Consider the following 18,098-nt stretch of genomic DNA (forward strand, 5'->3'; position numbering starts at 1 on the left):
GCAGTCATTTCAAGTAAAAAATGCAAGGAATTGATTAAATTATGGTTTATGTGCAAAGCCTTGGTGATTACATGTTTCCCTGTGGGATTCTGAACATCCGCTCTCATTCAGTTTTGCTAACCTTATTCCTCGTATCACACTGGTTAGCATTATATACTCCGTACCTTAAGAATGTAGAAACTAATTTTAAAAGACAGTCAGTATGGATTTATTTTGGCCCACTGTTTTACTTGCAGGACATCTATATACATAAAATTGTGACTGTACACCCTGACCAACTGCTGAAGGTTCCAAAGCCTTCTGTTGGTGGAATCTCCCCCGCTCAGGGCCAATTGTTGCTCTTGCTCAGGATTCCACACACACACCCATCCCTTCAGGCCTGCTGTGCAGGAAACCTCTAACAGCTTCAAACTGAGGGGAGGGATGTGTTTCCGAGAGCAACGCAAGGGAGTCCGTAGGTGTGCATGGGCATTCCTTTTGAGGGGCAAAAGTTTTCCACTCCTGCCTAATGGTTGGCTAACAGGGAGGTCCACCCTCCAAAGCAACCATTTCTTCCTGGAGAGCTGATCTTTATAGTCTGGAGCTGTAATTCTAGGAGATCAACAGGCCCCACCTGGAAGTTGGTTACCCCTGGGTTGGAAATATTCCTTGAGGTTGGGATGTGGGGCCTCAAAATAGTACGATGCCTCTGAGTCCATCCTCCAAAGCAGCATTTTTTTTTTTGCCTGCAGAGCTGATCTAGAGATGAGCAGCAATAGTAGAGGCAATGGTAGAGGCAATGGTAGAGGCTTGCAGGCTAAGGTTGGGGTAGAGTGGTGCAGGTGCATCCTGCCTGGTCTGCGGGCTCTGACTAGCCCTTACCGGCAACAGTTTGTATTTTTGGTGCAAACAGAGAGACAGACAGACTGAATAGTAGAGATGATGGTGGAGCCTTGCAGGCTGAGGTTGGGATGGAGTGGCACAGGTGTTTCCCATCTGGGCTGTGAGCTGAGTTTGCATATTTTTGGTGCAAACAGACAGACCAGCAGGGCTCCTATGAGCCTCTTGTGGCGCAGAGTGGTAAGGCAGCGATATGCTGTCTGGAGCTGTCTGCCCATGAGGTTGGGAGTTCGATCCCAGCAGCCGGCTCAAGGTTGACTCAGCCTTCCATCCTTCCGAGGTCGGTAAAATGAGTACCCAGCTTGCTGGGGGGTAAACGGTAATGACTGGGGAAGGCACTGGCAAACCACCCCGTATTGAGTCTGCCATGAAAACGCTAGAGGGCGTCACCCCAAGGGTCAGACATGACTCGGTGCTTGCACAGGGGATACCTTTACCTTTTTAAATGGTGAACAAGCAACTGGCTGGAGAGACATAGGAGCTGAAGTGACTATACTGAAAAGCCTGGCCTGATAAATAAAAATCTGTATTTGCCATGAAGGTCCTATGAAATAAAAGGCATAAGTGGCCCAGAATTTCAAGTGGAGTTAGCTTGAGAGTTCACATACAAAAGGCTTACAGGAAAGTAAATGGTGAAACTTTGGGAGGAACTAGGCTTTTCAGTTTTATTAGGCAATGATTTGGCTTTGCGGACAACAACAGTTGCCAGCAGTAGGCCTCAGGCTTCAGAACAGGAGACATCACCAGCCAAACAACAGACTGAGCTAGCTGAGCAAGGGAAAGTGAGGTTTGGAAGAAGGGCTTGAAAGGGATACAATGCTTCAGAGTCAGCCTTCCAAAGCAGCCAATTCTGCCTGGGGAACTGATTACTATAGTTTGAAGATGAGCAGGAGATCTTCAGGCCCTACCTGGATGTTGGCTACCCTGGCTGAAAATATTCCCTGATGTTTGAAAGTGGAGCCTCAAAAGGGCATAATGCCTCCGCAGCCACCTAACCAGCCACATAATGCCCCTGGCCTATTTCAGGTCAAGAAAAAATTGCAGCGAGGAGGTAAGGTTGCCAGATATATGTAGGTTCATGTTCTGGAATTTCACATTTCCTAGGTGTGCTTTATCTTGACTTGGGTCAGGACTGTTGTGTACAGAGAGACCTTCTCTTAGGGTTGCCAGCTTCCTAGTGAGGCACAAAACCGTGAGCTAGCACCCATTGTATTACAGTACACAACAGGCTGTATAGTTTTTATAATAAAATATATTTAGAAGTTCTTATTCTTTTTGAGGTTATGCAAATCTTTTGGGATTATATTAGATAAAAATATATAACAAATTACTGTTCAAATTAGGATGATTTAATTTAGATTGGAATTCCATTTTTAGTGGTAGATGAAGAATAGATGCAAATCTTTGCAGAGGGCATCTCATTTCCCCCTCTTCCCCTGATTCCTCTGCCCCTTCCCTGGCAACTCTATAGCATCTCCTTTCTTCTTGCCACCCAACAGCCAACCTACATTTGTCTGTCCTGTATTCAATTTTCCCTCCTTATTTATTTCTTGCAGCCTGTAACTGGGAAAAATATAGTCCAATGGCATGGTTAGAAACTCACAAAGACTAGGGGGAACCTCCCCCTTTGTCCCCTTCTACATCACTTCTACATCCTTGCTTTTTCCTGCTTTCTTTTGTCTCTCCCATCTACTTTTATCTATTCACAATCTTCAACTATATTATAGAACTTGCTGCCATTAAATATGGTGATGGCTGTCAATTGTAAGGGAGGAATGGATAACATCATGAAAGAAAGGGCTACCAGTGGCTACAAGTCATGATGGATATATACTTCATCCAATAGCAGACAGTATGCCTTTTTATATCAGTTTCTGAGGGACACTGTTGTAGTATTCCTCCTGCTTGTGGGATTCCTGAGGCTGCTGGTTGGCTGCAGAATGATGTTTCAGAGTCTTCAAAGTCCCCATAGTGCCTGTGCTTGCTTGAGGCAAAAATTCACCACACTGCACAAGCAGCATGGCTGTTGCAGCTTGTGCATTTAAATACTTGTAAAGTCAGTATACTCCAGAAGTCCTGAGTTGCTTTATGCAGAAGAAATAGCATTCGAGCCACAGAAATGTAAACTGTAATTTGGATTCTCTTGATTCTTCTAAAATAACCACAACCACAAATTTTTATTTTGTTTTTGCTGTTCTGGGTGAAAGCCAACAGAGCAAGTTGTAGTTTTTGAAATGATGTGCAATCACCAGCACTCTGGATGCATTCATAAGGCTACCATCATTATCAGGAAGTTAATGAGAACACTTCAAATATATTTAAAGCCAGATTGTTTGCGTAAAATGCTCACTTGAAACAACACACAGTTCATGCTCTTGTTCTTTCGTCCTCATTAAGAATGGTGATCAAGAACAGACGTGTAGCAACTACACTCATAAAAAAAATTAAAAACAAATCCAGAGGCTGCAATTTAACTCAGGGGAACTAGAGCATGACTTGCTTTTTAATTATTCTCATTTAAAAAACAAAAGGATCAAAACAAATCTCTATTCTGACATTGTTCTACTCTAATCTGCAATGCCTCCAAGACTTTCAGAGTTTTTGCTCCGCCTCTGCTTTTCTAAATTGATGTCATTCTCTGCATGGTGCACATTTTGAGAACATTTTAACATACCATATATTTATTTTTAGAAATTGTATTGTCCCGATATCTCTGTAAACCGCCTTGAGTCTCAGTTGAGATGATAAATGAAGTAACCGATTAAATAGTAGCCTTGTGTGTGTATAATATCCTGTGCATGGTCCAAGAATTGCCGTTTTTTTCTTTTCAAAGAACAGTGATGGGACTGACCAGCATTGTCTCCTGCTTTTTTAACCCCAACAGGGGCTGTCAACTGTAGAAAAGAAACTGATAATTTGATTGAGAAATTGATTGAGTCCAGGGCAGTTAAATCTAGGCTCCCCTTGAGATGTAAGATCTATGCTACTCCCTATTAACCTCCCCCCCCCCGAGGCACTATATCTTCTGTGAGTGGGGACGGGAGTGAATTTAAGTCTGCCGCCATTATGCATGTTGTACTAATCTACAGATTCTGCTTTATGGGGAGTTTATTGGGAGTTTATTTTATTGTTAGCCACCCCGAGCCTATATGGGAGTGGCAGGTTATAAATTCAATTATAAATAAATAACAAATAAAATAAAAAGGACTTCCAGCTCCATATCAACACCTTTATAGGCAAGTTGTTTCCTTGTTTCTATGAAGACAAAAGAGTCGGGCAGTTTTTACCTGAAGATTAAATAATATTGTCCAATTAACACTGAGCATATAAATTACGACACAGGGATCCATTCAAATACCATTTGTATATTTTAAATTTTAACACACACACAGTAACCCTGGGTAGAAATATGCCTCCATTTTTGCAACTGAGCTTTTGGAATTAAAGATATTTATGTACATATATATTGTTCATTAAAAACAGCTATCTGAGACATTCTGCAACCATTCCATTGATATCTAATATTATTATAAGGAAGAAATGAAGACACCTCAGTGGGGGAAAAGAGTGCAGAGATCACTGGTGTGTGTAATTCAAAACTACCTTTAGAGATCCAAGAATCAGTTAAAAAATCAAGACTGTACTGGTATTTAAAGAAAAGGAGTTTACCCTGCTAGCCATGGATTTTGATTTTAAGATATGCACTAGATCTGAAAGTGAACATTTGCTTATCCAGTTCTTTACTGCTCTTCATGTAGTCACAGCTCAAAGGTCAACTCCTTCCCCAACTAATTCACTCCACTCTCAATTTGTGAAGTTAAAATGGACACCAGTTTCCCAAGATTTAATTAGTCAGTTCAGGCTCAAACTCTAAAACAAGCCATATCCTTTGAAGACTCTCCTTCAAAGATCATATCTATGTATAATGATATTATAAGCTCTCTCATAGACTTGGAGTTTCATCAAAAGATACTGGGAATGCTTCATCAACCTCCTCTTGTTTGATGCAGACTGCTATGCTCAGAAAAAGCACATATGTCAACTTTTCCAGTAAGAGTTGAGCTGAGGCTCCTTTGCAGTTCTAACATATTATTATTGCTGTTATCATGTTGGGGTTATTGTTGTTGTAGTGTTATTGCTGTTGTCACATGTGTTACCTCATGTTATCTATATCTGTTTCCTGTTCCCTGTAAACCACCCTGAGCCTTTGGGGGAGGGCGGTATATAACTATGAATGAATGAATGAATGAATGAATTGTGTTCTAACTACTCCATCAAGCTAGCATCTATGTATTTTGAGGACAAAAGAGAATGCCAACTCCTCTTGTCCAAAAAGAACATGAGCATGCCATGAAGAAGTGGTCTCAACTATTGATGACAGTCAGATCAAGAAACACAAAAGATTTCTGGGCACTGGTCTCAAACCTAAATACTGCAGTTAATGTATCCCAATACGCTTCCATCCCTGCTGCAAATTGGGTTGAATACTTCTCTAATTTCTTCAGTGGGCCATCACTGATGGAAGTCCCGGAGGATCTTCCAATTCCCACTAATGTCCCTGTCTGGCACCCCGTGACCCAAGAAGAAATTTTGAACCTTATTACCTCTATGAAGTCAGCTAAGGCACCTGGCACTCATGGCATTCCGGCTGAGTTAATAAAAAAATAACCCTGAATGATGGTCTGAACCGCTGGTACATTTGTTTACCCTTATTGATAAATTTGGAATTCCCCCTGATTCATGGCTAAACGCCATCATTATTCCAGTATTAAAGAAAAGTAATCCTAATTTACCGAGTAACTATCTCCCCATAAGCTTGCTGTCTGTTTTGGGGAAACTGTATTCCAGATATCTTCAGGGATGATTACTAGAGTGGATGGCCACCTGCAATCTATCAGGGAAGGAACAAGTGGGATTTAAACCTGACCAGACTTATATTGATCATCTTCTTAGTGGAACAGTGCTCCCATCATCTAAGAGGCAAATTATATGTGGCCTTAATTGATTTACAGGGAGCCTTTGATTCCATCAACAGATCATTACTATGGAATAAACTAGTCCACCTGGAAATGGAGAAGCCTCTCCTTTTTGCATTTGCATTTGGAGAAGTATCTCCTTTTTGCATTTGTCAAATAGCTGCCAAGTGAGATTTGATAGCAATGGTTCCATAACTTCTAAGATACTCATTCTTAAAGGGGTGAAACAAGGCTGTCTTTTAGCTCCATCTTCATTTAATCTATTTCAAGCAGACTCATCTAGCAAATTTTGGAGGGACATGCTCCTAAGCTAAATTCTCAGCCTCTTTCCCTACTGCTTTGTGTAGATGATACCATGTTGCTTTCCTTATCTAAGATTGGCCTCCAACATCTACTGTCAGCATTCAACACCATTTTAGGACTGCTTGACTATAAACCTTGAGAAAATTAAGATAATGATTTTCATCAAATCGTGAAAACGACACTCCGGGAAAGTCGAGGGGAAACCATTGGAGCAAGTTAAAACTTTCAGGTACCTGGGAGTCCTGTCTCATCACCAACTGATGTGCCTCCACATCAAAAAGCTGTTCTTTCTTCAGGTAGTAATAAGGTCCTAACTATCTCTTGTTTTCACTATTACAAAGGGAACCAATATGTCCCAGGAGCAATCCAAATTATTCAAAACAAAGCACTTAAAAAACTTTTGTGTGGGATCCACATATGAATCCATGAGCTAATGCTGAAGTAGACAAATTAGCTTCTTTTTTCCTTCTGTCGCATCCTGGACCTTCTAAATGCAATCGGTCTCTTCACCCTCTGCAATGAACTTGTCTTGCCCTTGCTAACAACTGGAGCTTAGATGATAAATATCAAAAATTAGTTCAAGATCATTTTCCTCCCCAATCTAGGAGCCTATTCCATGATCTGCTAATTGATTTTTATGTTTTTAAGTGGTCTCAGTATATACACCATTAAAATCAACACCCTTGGTATTAACCAAGAGTCTTTGACTAATTATGGTGAGGCCCAAATATATAATATTATTCAGCAAAGAATCTGGGACATTTAAACCAGACTTCTTCACCCTGTTTTTTTGGCCTATCCCCTAGTTCATGTTATTAGGCACGTTATTTCTCAAACCCTATTAACCCATCTCACCCTTGGACATTCATGCTCTTCAGGTTAAACATTTTTCCATCTGCAGTGCTATCATCAGCGAGGTATAAAGGTGTTCCTTTAAAGGACAGATTATGCAAGTTCTGCTCATCTGACACTGGTTCTGTACCTCATTTTCTGAGTTCTGTCACCGACTGGCTGACCTGATCGTGACTGATTCTGTGCATTTTTTCTTGTTGGAATATTCAATTTTTACTAGAAGACAAGCTTCCCATTGTAACAGAGAAGATATGGCTGAATTTTTGAGCACAGTTCTCCAAGATAAAGCTTGCACCTGCATGGAATAACTTGTCTCTTATATTCCTTTGGGATGGTGCCTGTATAATGATTTTCCCTCTAGATAATTTTATTAGCAACTAACTTTTAGTTCTTATTTTAAATGTCCTATAATTTTTCATTTCATTTAATTCACATTCTAACTTTATCTTGTTATATCCATCATTCCATGTTTAGGATTTATTATTACTATCATAAATACATGTTTATTCTGAGTAGTCTGAATATATCTGATTAATATTATGTACTTGAATTACTGTTACTATGTAATTAAAGTTTTTTGGATTGGAATTTGAAAGTGAATTTGAATACTGAAAAGAGATTACTAGCCTTCTGTAAACCAAAAGAATTAGTGAATACTCAAGTGTTTGAGGAAATACTGAAGTGTTTGAGGAAAATACTAGAACAACTTCTCAACATTAAGATTTAGGTCACTGTGAAAATGAACGAAATTTTATGAATGTCCTGATTTTGCCTCAGAGTTATCTATAATGAGTTACCATAGAAATTTTACCCTGATTCCACTTGGCCTTTCCCATCTATGTTGAATACAATATTTTGTTAATTTGGAATACAAAAACTTCTTGAGTGTAATTTAAACAGTATAAGTTTTAAAAGAGCTTATATTTCCCCCCTCAGGTGAGTTAACTGGCAAAATATTATATTGTGACAGAGTAGGACAGACAGGGTTCTTCAGGAAAGAAGAAAAACAACTAGAGTGACTCAGTCATATAAGAAAAACAAAGGGAAAATTGTGCCACTGATGGAAGGAAGTAGACAAAGTCATGATAGCATATAAAACTTAAAACATGGCTGCAGGAACAAGTTCAGACTTACCTTTTCTAAAAAAAAAAACCTCTCCCTAATTTTTCTTAAATATACATGTAAAAAACCCCACCATTTTAACCTACAAACTTTAGATGACTTTATTAACACAATAGAGACTGACACTGTCTTGATTACTGCTAAGCTTTCTTTACTTTTTCTTTCTTTTATTTTTTTTACTTTTTAGAGACCTTCATCTTAACACTTATTATATCTTGTGTCCCCCTAGAGAAACACTTATAAATGCACAACATTACCCTACAATTGATCCGTTTTACATGAGATTCTATACTACGAGGTGTTATGAAATACATCTTAAAGTGCTAAAATAGTGCTAAGTGTTTTATCCTCCTAAAATATGCATAAAGCAGCTGTCAGTGTCTCTTAGTCTATGTTTTCTTGGACAAAATTCAAGTTTATTAAATTCAAAGTCACCATTAAGGCAACATAACAAAGAGCAACCTTTTCTATGCATAAAGTTAGAAGAAGAAGAAGAAGAAGAAGAAGAAGAAGAAGAAGAAGAAGAAGAAGAAGAAGAAGAAGAAGAATTATTATTATTTCAGGCAGATAGAAGAAAGGATTCTTGTTTGACAGACTAAAATTCTTACTGCAAAATAGGCACAATGAGGAATGAACTGTCTAATTTTTGAAGGTTTTAAAAATCCTTTCTCAAGATGCTCAAGAGGGGGTATGGGTGGTAAGGAGTCTTAATTTTAACACCTCCCTCAAATCTGAGTAGATGTGTAAGGAGAGCCTATCTCTACCTTGCAGGGACCGTCCAAGATAATAAATTCACTCACACAAACCCGGGTCCAATGTTTATACAGACAGAGAAAACCTTCCAAAGGACTGATGTAAGAATGAGTTGACAACTGATATGTAATGACCCTGAATTTAAACCATCCTCGATAAAAGCACTCTGTTTGATGGGGGCTTGCTGCTCTCTTCTTCTGTGCTTTGCAACTCAACAAGACAAGCAGGCATAGAGCATCAGCTAGTTTATTGGGAACTGTGTGCAGAAGGAAATCCATAGGGGCATAGCTTCTCCCTTTGGTTGGCATGAAATCCAGTGGCCAAAGAAAGATGCTCATTATGGTTGTAGGACAAACAGATCTTCTGTTTCTTGAAACAACCCAGTCTATATGAATGCTGACATGGAAGAAGAAAAACAAGGAATTATTAAGGAATTCCCATACACACAAAAACAGATTTTTTCTTCATCCCCTGCTTTTTACTACCCAAAGGAGTCTCAAAGAAGCTTACAATGGCCTATCCTTCCTCTTCCCACAGGCTTGAGCAGGCCCATTCTGTCACAGGGTTGTCAGCTCTAGATAAAGAAATATCTGGAAATTCCGAGTTTGAAGTCTGGGGAGGACAGTGTTAGGGGAGAGCAGGGTCAAGATATAACACCACAGAGGTCACCTTCTTCTATGCCTGGGAAGGTAGTTGTAAGCCACTTTGAGACTCCTGGTAGAGAAAAGCAGCATATAAAAACCAACCCTTCTTCACACTTCAGATTTGGTCATATATAAGTGCTTGCTCTAACAGAAACTGGAGTTGGCTGGGAGTCAGGGAGAGTGATCTGGGTCTTTTCCTGTAAAGCCCTAACACTAGAGAGATAGCAACCATTAAGTCCTTGCCAGCTACAGGGCACAAAGGGGGCAGGAGGAAGGGATATATGAGGATGAAGGGACCCTTGAAAGAAACACCCCATGCTCAGAAAACCTTGCATAGCCCTGCCCCTTTCTATGGCATATGCTCATTCATTTTTCAAATGTTATAAAGATTTCATAAGCTACAAATTAGAGAGAATTTCAGCCTGCTGGCCCTCTGAACCTATTTTGAAAGCATGCTTACAAATAACACATCCTAAAATAACCCTGTGCCATTTCAATTTCAGACTATTGACAATCTGTACTTTATCATCAATACACTGCCACCAGACTATGGACTTTCTGGGGGGAAATATAAATGTCAAGCAGCTTTTTACTGCAGTTTATCTCATTCAGTATTTGACTTTTATGTCATTTAGGAAGTTATTAGTAGAATATTAATGGGACTCTATTAATAGACATAGATATCCTTGTCTTCCATGAACTGGTTTAGTTCTTAACCAGATAATCACTGAATCTCATATGTGCTATATGAAAAACCTGGAATACGCTAAGATGGCTTTGTTGGTTAGGCATGTATGAACTCACAACCTGCAAGCCATTCACATAATTTTATGCCATGTGGATTAGAATTATTTACTAGACCTTAATATTGCACCTTTATAAGAATGCAAACTTGTTCCGTTTAAGATCACATTCCATACTGAATGTGACCAAATAGAACCACCAGCTGACAAGGAAGTATGTTCTGCATTCTTACGGGGGGAAGGGGGAGGTGGCTCCCCATATATGTAGAAAAAGTTTATTTTCTGAATATAACTTCCCCCCATACACTGACAAGGATTGAACATGTTCATTTTCCTGCAAGAAATACAGAATGCTGAGAAGAAAATAGCATACATCATACAATCATATCATTGTAAATTACTGTGTTCATTTTACCATTAGAGAAGAAGATGCCATACCCTCATATCATAATTTTGTGATTTACTGAAACGTCACCTGAACACTTCAGATATTATTTCCCTCAATACTGTTTGCAAGCTACTTGGTGCCTACCAGACCTCTCAGCACTGTTGTCAACTGACGGTAGTTTTATGCTGGCAATGTTTGGGTCAAATGTGCTGAATATAACGACGTTGTTTCCTATATCACTGAAAGGTTTTTCCTTTCCAGTAATTCTAAAGAATCAAATAGTTATTCCTTTTTTTAGAAAAAAAGGGCACAGCAGAGCGTCAGCAATGGATTTTCAGCTGATTAGCGCTGAACAATTTGTCCCACTGTTAGTAATGTCTACAATAACTGCAGCTTGTCAACCTTCAAAATCCACAAATGTTCAAATCAACAGATTTTCACAAAGACTTCATAGCATTCGGTTCTTCAGAAACACAGCTTTTGAAAAAGTCCCCATAGGCTTCCTCTCATGTGGGGAAACGGGAGTGAGGCCCCTTGATGGTATTGCATCATCTGTGACAATAAAAAAGCCTATGAAGTATAAATTGGGTTTGAAACTGGCTAGGCAGTAATGCCTCCAACACTTCTGTTGATTAGGCAAGCTGAAAACTTTTTAAATAAAAATAACATGGAAAGGACAAAAGAACTTAATCAGGACTTCTCTTTTAATTATCTTCCTAAAACAGCAATCTACTATAAGTACTCAAACATGGGATGTATTACACTTAGTTCACTAATACATGCATCATTTATAACAGGAATAAAATAGTGGCTGTCATATTAATGGTAAAGGTAAAGGTAAAGGTAAAGGTATCCCCTGTGCAAGCACCGAGTCATGTCTGACCCTTGGGGTGACGCCCTCTAGCGTTTTCATGGCAGACTCAATACAGGGTGGTTTGCCAGTGCCTTCCCAGTCATTACTGTTTACCCCCCAGCAAGCTGGGTACCGACCTCGGAAGGATGGAAGGCTGAGTCAACCTTGAGCCGGCTGCTGGGATTGAACTCCCAGCCTCATGGGCAAAGCTTTCAGGCGGCTGCCTTACCACTCTGCGCCACAAGAGGCTCTTATCATATTAATGGTATTGATCCTCTAAGATAATTTTTATCCAAACAAATTTCTACAACATATATCTGCTCTGAGGAAGGTAAATATGGTGGAAAAGAGACAGGGTTAAGTATCTGCCAAGGGAAGGGGTTTCCAAGACTGCCTAATCCTCCTCTCCATGCTATAGCCCCATGTGCTGTTCTTGGACAATAGGGGAACCCCAGGAACACCCTTGGGAAGAATGGGAGGTCTGCAGTGGGAAAGAGGCATGACAAAAATCTCCTCCTTCCATTAATTGAAATTTTCTGAAAGATCCTATCGAATGTTCCCAATGAATTGTGCTGGTCAGTGGGATATTATTTACAGTACATTCCTGTGTGAAGTTACCCCAGTCTAAGTACATTCATTTCAGTGTGCTTAGGCTGGATTAATTCTGCATTAGATTGCACAATTAATGTTGTATGTAGCTATTAGGACTCTCTGCTACCCAAAACAAATTTTGAGACACTGAAGAAATGTTCCTGTAAGACAGTATAAAAATGATTGTCCTTTTAAAAGATGTGCCTTTAAAATGTCCTTTAAAAAGTCATTTGAACACATGCAAAAAAGTTTGAACATAATAATTAGGAATTTGCCCAGTCTACAAATTGAATACTAATAAAGAAAGGACTTTGAAGAAATTGGGTAGCATCCACCATTTTGTTCCTTTTTTCTTTTGGCTGGAATAGATGCTGCACTGAACCAAATGATTTGATGCCTCTAGAAAGCCCTTGGGCTGTAAAAGCTTAACAGACCAATGCCAAAATCTCTTGGGGTTTCCAAATGCACATTTTATCTGAGCTATCAGACATGTCTTAAAGCCCTTTAACTATTAGATAAACCTTCTTTTATAGCAATGCCACTTGAACCATGTCACAAAAGGAGCAGACTAAATTGCTGTTCTTTTATTTATATTCAGGTTCCCTCAATGTAGACCAGGATAAAATACTAGGATAGTAAGAAAGTAAGAGCAAAATCCTCCCCCCCCCCACCACCTTTTCATGTCTCTGGGTGTGCTCTTTACTGGCCCCTTTACTTGCCCCCTTTCCTTGACATATCATGTCAAGGAATGGAAAGACAGTATGGATGTAAAAGAGGTTTTTCAACATCTTGTAATTCTGATCATAACCAGAAAAGTGGCACCGACTGACCAGTAACCTGCAAATCTAAATATTAAAGTGATACTTTGTGGATGTCCTTAGGTGTATTATACAGGACTGACTCATTTGTTTTTCTGCTGCACCAGACAATGCAGCTATCACTCCTGGTACAAGATCTATTGCATATTTTTGAGTCATTAATAATCCAGTCAGAAAGAGTTTTCTATGAGGCCTTTCCTGAGCATTTGAAATTTCTGGATTTAAGTAATCATAATGTATTTATTCACTATTCAGTTCAAAATGTATCTGTACTTATAGTAACAGCTACATTGCAGTTTAGTTAAAACTTTGATCCAAGATTGCATCTATAACTTCAATGAAGCTAAAGGCAACACAAAAAGATTACCAAGTGTCAACAAATCTTATTACAGCTGTTATTTAGCCTCAGTATTTGGAAGAAGAAAAACTGAACTAAATGCATATTAATCTTACTTATCAGTAAGAACTATTGCGTATATTCCTAACTTTCCATTTAGATTTTTGGACTTTACATGGACTCCCTGTTCTATGCATTGTATGTATATATTCAGTAATGTCCTCTGGGTTTACTTAATTTTACTGAATACAACTGAATTACTTCCTTGAACAAACCTTAGGGGATACAAAATTGAAATACCTTTAAATGAATGAATGTCTATATTCCATAGATTTTGGATTAATTGCTAGTCTGTATACAAGAAAGTGTGTAGTTTTTTAAAGTGAGAATTAAGGGTATTTGGTTAACGTGTGTTTATTTTACCCATTTTATTCTCAAAATTATATTTCATAAAAGTTATTTCTCTAACACCAGCCCACAATTCTCTCCTACATTTCCTTCTTTCTAAATTCTAGAACCATTAAACCAACAGATTAGGGAGAAGATTGCCAAGAACTTTTGAAATAAGTGCCTAAAAAAGAACTCATAGAAAGAGAACTGGAATGCTTTATTGATACTTGGCTGAGCAGCTTATGGTATATCTTTGTGTTTGTATGTCTTAAACTGTATTTTAAATTATTATACACACTCACACTAATGCTTAGAGCTTTATGAATGAAACGCCACTTTCTCCTGTGAGTAAAAAACTGTCAAGAAAACAAATGCTCAAATTCTTAGTAAAACAGAGTAGAACAAACCACAAAACAGAATAGAACAAACCAAACTAAAAACTGTGTTGAGACATCTAATGGAAGTCCATGGCACTAGATTTTAAAATACCCCAAAGAATGGATTATTTAAAGTCAGAAAGCTTTGCACAAAGGCTTTCCTGCCAAACACAATGAACCCACGAGGGTATTCGTTTAGGAGTCTGAATAATGTAATGTCTGTGCTGTTGTTTAATTGATTATTAGAAAGTGTTCTTTAGTGAGCTAATCTGTAAAGGGCATTGCATTAGTATAGGCTTCAACTCTGTTTCGCTCTACTTCCATTTTATTAATGTCTTACATTTGTATCCCTTTATTTCCTCCAGTGAATTAATCTTATAACCACCTTGTGGGGTAGATTAGATTGAGAAAGAAGAAGTGTCTCAAGGGCAGCAACCACAGGACAATCCAGAAAGTGAATGGCAGCTATAGTGCAATGATGTGATATCCAATGCTGCAGGCATGCGGCCAAAGACATCCAGAGAGTTTTGTTCACAAGTGGACATGTCAATCCAAGTTTCTCACAGCCTGATAGATCCATAGGGCTTCTGCTGTCTCTAAGGGATTCTTCAGTCAGCAAAGCTGTTCTCATTTTGACGCCTTGATTAAATTGCAGAGATGACCTGGGTTGTGGACATACCGTATACATGCGCATATAAGCCGACCCGGATATAAACCAAAACACCTAATTTTACCAAAATATCTGGGCAAAGTTATTAACTCACATATAAGCCGAGGGTGGAAAATGCAGCAGCTACTGGTAAATTTACATTAATTGAGGCACCAGTAGATTAATAGTTTTTGAATATTTATTTCAAAGAAAAACAGTAAATTAGCTCTGTCAGTGCAAAAGAGGGCCAGCAAACTAGAGCAGAACAACAGTACCTGAAGTTAGCAACCTCCTACAACAAGTACAACAGCTACCAAACTGGGAGAATGGACTACTCTTACTATAGCTACAGTGCCCCCCCCCAGAACAAAACACTGACATAAAGAACTGTAAAACTCAACACTGAAAGAAAGAACAGTAAAAATCAACGTTTAAAAGAAACACAACCCCAAGAAGAAAAGGCAAACAATGCTGCCCCTCAGAAAAAAAGAAGGTGGGAAGGAAGCTCAGCAGTGTCCTATAAGGGCACTCAAATCCCCACCTCCTCGCCACGCGCACTGCCGACTGTAGCGTGCACCAAGAATGCCACAGCGTGGCCACCGGCATTGCCGCTTCTCCCCCTGCCCTCCACCCGTCAAAAGGCAACACAGGTTGCCCCCTTCCTGATTCAGATCAGGCTTCCATGCACCTGAGAAACACAGAACTGTCCTTACACATGCCATCACAGTTCTCATGGCTACCATGAAGATTTTTCATTATATCAACTCAACCTTAGTGATATACTTAGGGATGTCACTGAACCTTCATAGATTTTTAATGTTAAAAATAGTAAAAAGGTATTGAATGTTATCAAACTCTTGGAATGGTGAGGGGTGTTTGTCATGATTTAAATCATCCTCATGTAAAGCTGCCATTTGCTCTACAAGACTGTTTACGCACTGGGACTTCACTGCCCCAGCTCCCATGCAAGAGCACAAATCAGGGGCAGATGAGGTGCACCAGGCAAAATGCTCCCCCATGTGGGTGCAGGAAGAGGTGGGGCAACCTGCCACAACTAAAACTCCAGCCTGCAGGCCCATATGAAACCTCCTGTGGATAAACAGTCCAAGGGAATTGTACAATTGTTTCCTGTATATTGCCTCTCCTTAGGAAAAGAGCATGAGAAAGGGGAGGGGAGTTTTGGAGGAAACACACAGAGAGACATACCTGTTTTAGTGACAAGGTTACCTAGCCCCCTCATTGTTTTACTTCACTTTACAACACTTTTGATGTCTCAAATTGAAATAAAGTTGAATAATTCCAGCAAACATGTTTGCTAAGTGAACACAGGAAGGAATTTGGCCACGTAAGAAAGAAGATCATGTTGAAGAGAAGGGGCCTGAGAAAGTGGCTCAAGCACCATGGAGCTGATCTAGACTGTCTCCCGGGAATATTCAAGTGAAATTAAAGTTGCCTTCTCACAGCTTTTTTGAGTCTTATATGACTGGGCCCTAGATCTGTGTATAAAATAAAGAGGAGAGTTTAATAAAGCACAGAAGCCATTTCAGTAGAGCAGGGGTAGTCAAACGCTGACAGGGCCTCATGGGAATTGTAGTCCCACAGTCCCAACCTGTGGAGGACCACAGGTTGACTACCCCTGCAGTAGAGGGTGTATAAATGCATACAGCACATGAATATGTAAACTCTATCCAAGTACTTGCTATTGCAATCTCACAGCTCCACACGTTGACTATACCAGAATAAAATGATCTTCACAGAGCCCGAGGAGGACAGCACTGGAAACTGCTTGGGCAATTTAATCACTACATCTAATTCTCAGGGCCTGATCCTGGTGTGGATAGTAGAATGTGCATAGCAGGGCCAACCACAGCTATGATTCAGAGTTGTGCAAATCCAGGAGAATTACCATGTTTCCAGAAAAGATTACTTTCTTTTTTTATTATTGGTAATGCAGCCCAGATTACCAGGAAGACAGTAGAATTCAAGCAAAATACTGTGTGAGAAATGAATGGTAGTCCTGTGTTCAGGAAGAAGGGAAGAACAGGAGGAGAAAGAGCAGTTGAAGCTGATGGAGAAAAGTCACAGACTCATTCCTGATTAAGGCAAGGATGAGAAGCCAGAACTAATAGCTGGGAAAGGGGGAAAAAAGTTTTTTCCTCCACTGCAGTTCATTGTGGGTTTGCATGTTATAAGAGTGGCATACTAACTGCTGCTTTAATTTAGAAGAGGCTAACTGTCTGACCCGTCCTTCCCCCCCTCTCAATACAGATTTATTTTACTACTGAAGTTCTTCCTTCTTCAAATGTTTCTCAGCTTTTCTTCTACCAGTATTTTCAAAAGCGTGAGGGCAACTATTAGAAATAAAAGTTCTGAAATTGCTCTACAACATAAAAGGTGCCTTTTTAAAAAATCAAACCACTCTAGTGTTTTTTTTGTAATTTGTCTTTCATCAACACAGATGACTCAAATGGCAAAATCTACTTCCATGGAAAAACAGTTTTGATTGTGGTTTAATAGGCTAAATACACAGTATGATAAAGGGACGTTCCCCTTGAGATTTCTACATCTATCTCACTCAATGAAATTCCGGACAAATCCTCCTCTTCATACACATAATTCCCCCGCTTCCCCATTGGCACATTCTGTGTTTAAATGAAACTGGTTTGGACATTCATCTGAAGAATCGTATTCAGTAAACTACCCCCACCCCCACATTCATCAGACTGGCAATCAGAGAAATCCTCTGCGCACATATGTAGGCCACTTAAATTACAATAAAAGTGTGAACTACAAAAGGTCAAACATGTATTAAAAACAGATCAAAAAAGATTTCACACTGGAGCTTTTGCTTGAACAAATATATGCTATATAGAACAGTCTACATTTACACCCCCCCCCCTCATAAATCTACCTTTGTTTTACACATTAAATTAATAAATGAGGAAGAGAGTGAGAGGAGGAAAGCATACTATGAAATTTCACTTTGCCCAAAGCATACTCATATTAAAAGAATATTAAACATACCTTATTTGCATTTCTTCATCAAAGTTCTGTTCAACATTTTCATTTGTTGGTCTGGAAACAAGAAATACATGTGTTCTAATGTCTATTGTTTACATTTCATGTACTTAAAAAAATCCACTTATTACCACCTAAAGTGTATGTTTTATTACAATAAACTTTTGTTCCAATTCCTGGGGGCACAGTAGTTTACAGACAATGAAAAGTGTCTTAGCAGATATTTTATACCTTCATAGTAGATACTTTCAATAGCCCTGAGGCACTCCTTCAAAGTTCTTCCAAGTTCTAGGATATCTTTTGCCAGTTAAGAATCCAGAAAGCTAATGCAATATTAATGTGTCAGGCTTACCCATGTGCAAACTCAGAGCTTCCCACAATTAGATCTTCTATTGAAACGCATAG

General features: G+C 39.2%; 1 protein-coding gene across 6 annotated transcripts in view; it reads right to left on the reverse strand.

Moving 5' to 3' along the window:
* The window catches only part of PCDH15 (protocadherin related 15), an 886,705-nt gene that overhangs the window by 531,445 nt on the left and 337,162 nt on the right, over positions 1-18,098 (reverse strand). For 5 of the 6 annotated variants that reach the window (XM_077350403.1, XM_077350405.1, XM_077350410.1 and 2 more), the window contains exon 3: positions 17,700-17,750. The exons of the other annotated variant lie outside the window; for it this stretch is intronic. The gene's annotated coding sequence lies outside the window, so the exon portion shown is untranslated. The remainder of the gene's footprint in view (positions 1-17,699; positions 17,751-18,098) is intronic. 6 annotated transcript variants of the gene reach the window in all.

Source organism: Paroedura picta, chromosome 8 (assembly GCF_049243985.1).
Source record: "Paroedura picta isolate Pp20150507F chromosome 8, Ppicta_v3.0, whole genome shotgun sequence".
In the NCBI taxonomy this organism is placed as follows: domain Eukaryota; kingdom Metazoa; phylum Chordata; class Lepidosauria; order Squamata; family Gekkonidae; genus Paroedura; species Paroedura picta.